Source organism: Pristiophorus japonicus, chromosome 4 (assembly GCF_044704955.1).
Source record: "Pristiophorus japonicus isolate sPriJap1 chromosome 4, sPriJap1.hap1, whole genome shotgun sequence".
NCBI lineage: Eukaryota > Metazoa > Chordata > Chondrichthyes > Pristiophoridae > Pristiophorus > Pristiophorus japonicus.
The window spans coordinates 256,651,450-256,659,574 of record NC_091980.1 but is presented as its reverse complement, the minus strand read 5'-3'; the positions used below and the strand labels follow the sequence as shown (position 1 = coordinate 256,659,574).

The 8,125-nt window shown below is 49.1% G+C and overlaps 1 pseudogene; it reads left to right on the top strand.

Annotated features, from left to right (window-relative positions):
* Nucleotides 1-1,525: 1,525 nt before the first annotated feature.
* LOC139263543 (U2 spliceosomal RNA) lies at nt 1,526-1,760 on the top strand (annotated as a pseudogene).
* Nucleotides 1,761-8,125: the final 6,365 nt, after the last annotated feature.

The following is an 8,125-nucleotide window of genomic DNA, read 5'->3' as shown; positions in this document are numbered from 1 at the left end:
CTTCATGCATCTCCGCTGGGACGCTGGACCAGCTCCCATGGAGGACACAGTTTTTTACAAGGGACAGCAAAGGATCCTGGCTGGTCCAGGTCCTGATCTGGTGGGCCGTAACGGGTGACTTTTCGTTTTCAAATGCATCCATCACCAAGAGCAAATCTGCAGGCTGTGCCTTTTCCACCCCAGTGGTGGGCAATGGTAGCCGACTGAGAGCATCAGCGCAGTTCTATGTGCCTGGCCTGTGGCGAATTATATAGTTATATGCAGACAGCGTGAGCACCCATCTTTAGATGCGAGCAGAGGCATTGATATTAATACCTTTGCTCTCTGAGAAAAGCTATATGACCGGCTTATGGTCAGTTTCTAACTCGAACTTAAGCCCAAACAGATACTGGTTCATTTTTTTCACCCCGTAAACACATGCCAGAGCTTCTTTTTCAATCATGCTGCAGGCCCTTTCGGCCTTGTACAAACTCCTGGACGCATAAGCGACCGGTTGCAATGTTCCCGATTCGTTTGCTTGTTGTAACACACACCCGACCCCGTACAAAGACGCATCGCAAGCTAGTACTAAACATTTACATGGGCCATACAGAACAAGCAGTTTGTTGGAACATAACAGATTTCTGGCTTTCTCAAAAGCAGTCTCTTGTGATTTCCCCTATACCCAGTCATCTCCCTTGCATAGCAACACACGTAGAGATTCTAGCAAGGTGCTTAAGCCGGGTATGAAATTACCAAAATAATTGAGGAGTCCCAGGAACGACCGCAGCTCCGTCACGTTCTGTGGTCTCGGTACGTTCTTGATGGCCTCCGTCTTGGCGTTGGTGGGTCTGATGCCATCTGCCGCGATTCATCTCCCTAAGAACTCGACCTCTGGCGTCAGGAACACACACTTCAGGCATTTCAACCTGAGTCCCACAAAATCTAGCCAACTTACATCCTCTTCCAGGTTCTGCAAGTGTTCGATGGTGTCCCGACCTGTGATCAATATGTCGTCCTGGAAAACCACGGTGCGCAGAACCAACTTTAGCAGACTCTCCATGTTCCTTTGAAAAATAGCCGCGGCCGATCGAATCCCAAATGGGCATTTATTGTAGATGAACAGACGTTTGTGCGTGTTGATGGAGGTGAGGCCTTTCGAAGATTGTGGCAGCTCCTGCGTCATGTAGGTCGAGGTCAGGTCCAACTTGGTGAACGTCATCCTTCCTGCCAGCATCGCAATAAGGTCGTCTGCCTTGGGTAGCGGGTACTGGTCCTGCTGCGAAAAATGATTAATCGTTACTTTATAGTCCCCACAAATTCTGACCGTGCCATCGCCCTTGAGAACCGGAGCAATCGAATTGGCCCACTTGTTGAACTCCACCGGCACGATGATGCCCTCTTGTTGCAGTCTGTCCAGCTCGATCTCCACTTTCTCTCGCATCATATATGGCACCGTATGTGCCTTGTGGTGGATGGGTCGTGGATCTGCACCTTCACCCCAGAGAAATTTCTGATACCTGGCTCAAACAATGACATATACTTGCTCACTTCTCGGCCTTTTGGCTAAGATCAAGTGTAGTACCGTTTCTGACCAGCCACCATGACCCCAGGGTGGTTCCTCCCTGGTCAGGAAGGTATATGCTTGCATTTTTGGAAACAGGAGGTGGGTGGGGAGGTTTGACCCATCCACCTCCACGGAGGTGTGTGGGGGACCTGACCCATCCACCTCCATGGCACGAACCTGGTATTGCAGTACTTCCAGGAACGGTGCAGTGGCTCTAGGCCTTTTGGCTAGGAGCATTGGCGCAGAGTGATCCTTGGCATGTGCAAGGTGACCTCTGGCGTTTGTGATTTGACAAAGAATTGGAACGATTGGCTATGAATTAAAAAAAAATATATATACTTGCTCAAAACCTGGACACATGAGGCGTCATCGATGGACAAAAGCGCTCGGATGTCATCCCAGTTCCAGCGGATTTTTCCCAGCCAGCTTCTGCCGAACAGCGTGGGGCCATCTCCTGGCACAATCCATAGTGGTAGTTCGTGCACCGCTCCATCATAGGAGACTTTTACTGCTGCACTGCCAATTACAGGGATCAGTTCTTTAGTGTAAGTTCTCAGCTTGGTATGAATAGGGCTCAGCTTAGGCCTTTGTGCCTTGTTGTACCACAGCCTCTCGAGGTCTTTTTGCTCATGATAGACTGACGCGCACCTGTGTCCAATTCCATGGATACTGGAATTCCGTTCAGTTCAACATTTAACATGATTGGTGGACATTTCGTGGTGAAGGTATGTACCCCATACACTTCTGCTTCCTCGATTCGAGTCTCCAGTACAGTTTGATCCGCCATGGATCAGTCTTCCTCTGCAACGTGGTGGTTTGCAGGTTTTGTAGCTCATTTGCACATTCGTTGGAGGTGTTCCATTGTTCCACAGCCTTTGCACGCATAGTGTTTGAAGCGGTATTGTTGGGCTTGATGATCACCTCCACAGCGCCAACAAGGTGTTAATTGCCTCGCCTTCACACTTGATGGCGGACTCTGAGTCATCTGAGGTCGTGCAGCTGTAGCCGTGTATGTTCTGCCATATGCATTCCTGCCTGAAAACGATGTTACTTTGTGTACAGTATTTGCCAATGCATCTTTATGTTGTGAAATTTATTTGGTGTTATCGGTGGTGGACATAAATGCCGGTGCTATCGTTATGGCTTTGCTCAGGTTCGGTGTTTCAACAGTCAATAGTTTGTGAAGGATAACCTCATGGCCAATGCCAAGCACAAAAAAGGTCTCAGCATTTGCTCCAGGAATCCACTGAATTCGCAATGTCCTGCAAGGTGCCTTAGTTCGGCGACGTAGCTTGCCATTTCCTGGCCTTCAGAACGTTGACATGTATAAAATCGATACCTTGCCATTAGAATGCTCTCTTTCGGACTTAGGTGCTCCCAGACCTGCATACACAGTTCTTCATACAATTTGGTTGTTGGTTTCACCGGAGCAAGAAGATTCTTCATGAGGCCATAGTTTGTTGCCCCGTAGACGGTGAGGAGGATTGCCCTTCATTTGGCAGCATTCTCATTACCTTCCAGCTCGTTGGCCACGAAGTATTGATCGAGTCACTCCATGAAGGCTTCCCAATTGTCACCTTCTGAGAATTTCTCCATGATACCAACATTTCTCTGCATTTTCGCATGATAGTTCATTATCTATTACTCATCGCCAGTTGTGATGTCTCAAATAAAGCAATGTGACTGATTACTGTAGACTTGAGTAAGTGTGACCTTAGTCTCTTTATTCTGACTCCAGAGTGCAGGCACAGCATGGGAGGCCTACTTATATGCAGTGCTCCCAAGGGATGCTGGGATCCCTTGGGAGTCCAACAGATGCGCCCTCTGGTGGTGGTAGAATGCTGGTTACAAGGTGTTGCATACATAACAACATCCACCAGTAATCCAGCATGAATACCTTCGGGAACATTGATCCAAAAAGGAAACATGGCCTTTGTATGTGGAACGGTTGAAGCAGTTTTTTGAGGTGCACGATGTGCAGACAGCCAGTAAGCAGACAGCTATTCTGTTAAGTGTTTGTGGAGTTGACACATACAGACTAATATCGAGCCTTGTCGGGGGATAAGACTTTTGACTAACTTATCAAGCTCACTAAGGATCACTTCAACCCGCGGCCGTCAATTATGGTGCAGAGCTACTAGTTTAATTCTTGAATTTGGCAACAGGGAGAATCAACTGCAGATTTTGTTGATGAATTACGCCACATTGCACAACACTGTGATTATAGGGACACACTGAATGATATGTTGCGTGATCGCTTAACACGTGGGCTTAATGATGACCGTGTACAGTGGAGACTGTTGTCAGAGTCTTCACTGGAATTCAAGAAAGCGTGGGAAATTGCTCAGGCTATGGAGTTGGCCGAGAAAAATGCCAAGGACATACAAAGGAACGGTGAAACAGTGGATCCTTCACATACGCGGCAAGCCCACAAAGTAGCGAGTACCAGGCCCAAGAGGAATCGCCAGACAAGGCCACAGTCACAAACATACAAACAAGGTACACTCACAACAAATGTTGTGGACATACAGATCACGCGGAAAATGACTGTAGAGTTCGCTCATATATCTGTCACACTTGTGGAAAACAAGGACATTTGGCAAAGGTGTGTCGAAGTGGAAAACCAACACCCACACCATCAGCGACAAAGTCACAGTTCAGTACGAAGCACGAAACATATCACATTGAGGGGGGTGTGGATAATGAGGAGAGTGCACCAGTGGCCAGTAATTATACAATGTACAAGTTTCGGCCTCAGTTGCTCCTGATTTTTTGGAGCAACTGGTGTAGAACGGAGTATCTTAGAAATTCAAATTCTCGGCATTTAGGCTGCTCCAGTTCTAGTCAGTTAGAACAGTTTCACTTTGGAACAGAATTTCTTTTCAAAAGGGGGCGTGTCCGGCCACTTACGCCTGTTTTCAAAGTTTCGGCAGTGAAAACTTACTCCAAACTAACTTAGAATGGAGTAAGTGAAGATTTTTGTACACTCGAAAAAACCTTGTCTACACTTTAGAAAATCAGGCGTAGGTTACAAATCAGGCGTAGGGAATGGGGGGAGGGGGGGGGCTTTAAGGGGAAGTTTACAAACATCAAACATTAAACACTTCAGTTTTACAAATAAAGAGCCATCATCAATAATAAATGATAAAAACATCAATAAATCAATCAAAAAAAATTAATAAGAAATAATTTTTTTAAAAATCAATAAATAAAATATTTTCTACTTACCGACTGCAGCACCGGGAGCCCTCCAACAGCGTGCTGGGATGCCCCCCCCCCCCCCACCCCACCCAGTGTGTCTCTGTCAGTGTCTCTATCTCTCTGTCTGTCTGTCTGTCTGTCTGTGCGTGTCTCTTACTTTCTGTCTGTCAGTGTCTGTGTTTCTGACAGCAAGGGGAGGGGGAGGAGGGGGGTAGAGGGAGAGGGGGGGGAGGGGAGGGAAGGGGAGGGAAGGGGGAGAGGGGGAGGAGGGAAGGGGGAGGGGGGGAGGAGGGAAGGGGAGGAGGGGGATGGGGGAGGGAAGGGAAAGGGGGGGAGGGGGGAGAGAAGGGGGGGAGGAGAAGGGGGGAGGAGAAGGGGAAGGGGGAGGAGAAAAGGAAGGGGGAGGAGGAGAAGGGGAATGGGGGAGGAGGGGAAGGGAGGAGAAGGGGGGAGAAGGGCGGGGAGAAGGGGGGGAGGAGGAGAAGGGGAAGGGGGAGGGGGAGAAGCGGAAGGGGGGAGAAGGGGAAGGGGGAGGGGGAGGGGGGAGGGGGAGAAGGGGAAGGGGGGGAGGAGGAGAAGAGGAAGGGGGGAGAAAGGGAAAGGGGGGTAGGAGAAGGGAGGGAGGAAAGGAGAAGGGGGGAAGGAGAAGGGGGGGAAGGAGAAGAGGGGGGTGAAGGAGAAGGGGGGGGAGGCTGAACGGGCCGGGCCCGGCCGGGCCCAAGACTTTGGGCAGGGCTTGTCCCCAGCACCAGATTTACAGATAGGTGGCGTTGGGTCGGGTCGGGTCGGGATCCGGGGTCGAGAGCACGAGTCGGGTCGGGGGGGAGCGCGGGTCGGGGTTGGGAGCGCGGGTCGGGTTGGGTCCGGGTGGGGGGGGGGGGTCGGGAGCACGGATCGGGTCCAGTCCGGGGGTCGGGTTGGGTCCGTCCGGGGGGGGGTTGGGGGGTGGTGGTGGGAAGCGGGAGTCGAGTCGGGTCGGGAGGAAGCAGGAGTTGGGTATGGGAGGCAGCCTGATCCACGCATCCCTAGTGAGGCCATTCGGCCAGGGCTAGGGGCTGCGTGCTTCGGGCCCCTCCCACACAGTTTTGGGTGCCTAGAGCTACTGCACATGCGCACCTGTGCAGAAGTCCCGGCACTGTTTTCAGCGCAGGGACCTGGCTCCACCCCCAACTGCTCGTGCTGCGCCGCGCCTGACTCAAGAGGACCAGCAGAAAGCCGGAGAATATGTACGTTTTTTTAGGCGCACTTTGTGCCGCGAAAAACGGGCGTCCAGGTCGGGGCTGCGCCGTTCTAGGCGCGGCCTGAAACTTGGGCCCATTGTCACAACATAAAGAGCTACCGTTAGTCGCAAACATATTGATTAATGAGAGTAAAGTGTCCATGGAAGTAGACACTGGAGCCTCAGTTTCAATTATAAATGCGAGCACCTACGAATCTGTAATCAGAGATGACAAATCCCACTACGTAATGGTACTGATGTAGAGTTACACACATATACAGGACAGAAAATTCCAGTGGTCGGTGGTTGTATAGTCATGGTAGAATACAGTGGTCAACATAAGAACATAAGAACATAAGAATTAGGAACAGGAGTAGGCCATCTAGCCCCTCGAGCCTGCTCTGCCATTCAACAAGATCATGGCTGATCTGGCCGTGGACTCAGCTCCACTTACCCGCCCGCTCCCCGTAACCCTTAATTCCTTTATGGTTAAAAATCTATCTATCTATGATTTGAATACATTCAATGAGCTAGCCTCAACTGCTTCCTTGGGCAGAGAGTTCCACAGATTCACAACCCTTTGGGAGAAGAAATTCCTTCTCAACTCGGTTTTAAATTGGCTCCCCCATATTTTGCGGCTGTGCCCCCTAGTTCTAGTCTCCCCGGCCAGTGGAAACAACCTCTCTGCCTCTATCTTGTCTATCCCTTTCATGATTTTAAATGTTTTTATAAGATCGCCTCTCATCCTGCTGAACTCCAACGAGTAAAGACCCAGTCTACTCAACTATCATCATAAGGTAACCCCCGCATCTCCGGAATCAGCCTAGTGAATCATCTCTGTACCCCCTCCAAAGCTAGTATATCCTTCCTTAAGTAAGGTGACCAAAACTGCACGCAGTACTCCAGGTGCGGCCTCACCAATACCCTGAATACCCTGTACAGTTGCAGCAGGACCTCCCTGCTTTTGTACTCCATCCCTCTCGCAATGAAGGCCAACATTCCATTCGCCTTCCTGATTATCTGCTGCACCTGCAAACTAACTTTTTGGGATTCATGCACAAGGACCCCCAGGTCCCTCTGCACCGCAGCATGTTGTAATTTCTCCCCATTCAAATAATATTCCCTTTTACTGTTTTTTTTCCCAAGGTGGATGACCTCACATTTTCCGACATTGTATTCCATCTGCCAAACCTTAGCCCATTTGCTTTACCTATCTAAATCTCTTTGTAGCCTCTCTGTGTCCACTACACAACCCGCTTTCCCACTAATCTTTGTATCATCAGCAAATTTTGTTACACTACACTCTGTCCCCTCTTCCAGGTCATCTATGTATATTGTAAACAGTTGTGGCCCCAGCACCGATCCCTGTGGCACACCACTAACCACCGATTTCCAACTCGAAAAGAATCCATTTATCCCGACTCTCTGCTTTCTGTTAACCAGCCAATTCTCTATCCATGCTAATATATTTCCTCTGACTCAGTGTACCTTTAACTTCTGCAGTAACCTTTTGTGTGGCACCTTATCGAATGCCTTTTGGAAATCTAAATACACCACATCCATCGGTACACCTCTATCCACCATGCTCGTCATATCCTCAAAGAATTCCAGTAAATTAGTTAAACATGATTTCCCTTCATGAATCCATGTTGCGTCTGCTTGATTGCCCTATTCCTATCTAGATGTCCCGCTATTCCTTCCTTATTGATAGTTTCAAGCATTTTCCCCACTACAGATGTCAAACTAACTGGCCTATAGTTACCTGCCTTTTGTCTGCCCCCTTTTTTAAACAGAGGCATTACATTAGCTGCTTTCCAATCTGCTGGTACCTCCCCAGAGTCCAGAGAATTTTGGTAGATTATAACGAATGCATCTGCTATAACTTCCGCCATCTCTTTTAATACCCTGGGATGCATTTCATCACGACCAGGGGACTTGTCTACCTTGAGTCCCATTAGCCTGTCCAGCACTACCTCCCTAGTGATAGTGATTGACTCAAGGTCCTCCCTTCCCACATTCCCGTGACCAGCAATTTTTGGCATGATTTTTGTGTCTTCCACTGTGAAAACTGAAGCAAAATAATTGTTTAAGGTCTCAGCCATTTTCACATTTCCCATTATTAAATCCCCCTTCTCATCTTCTAAGGGACCAACATTTAC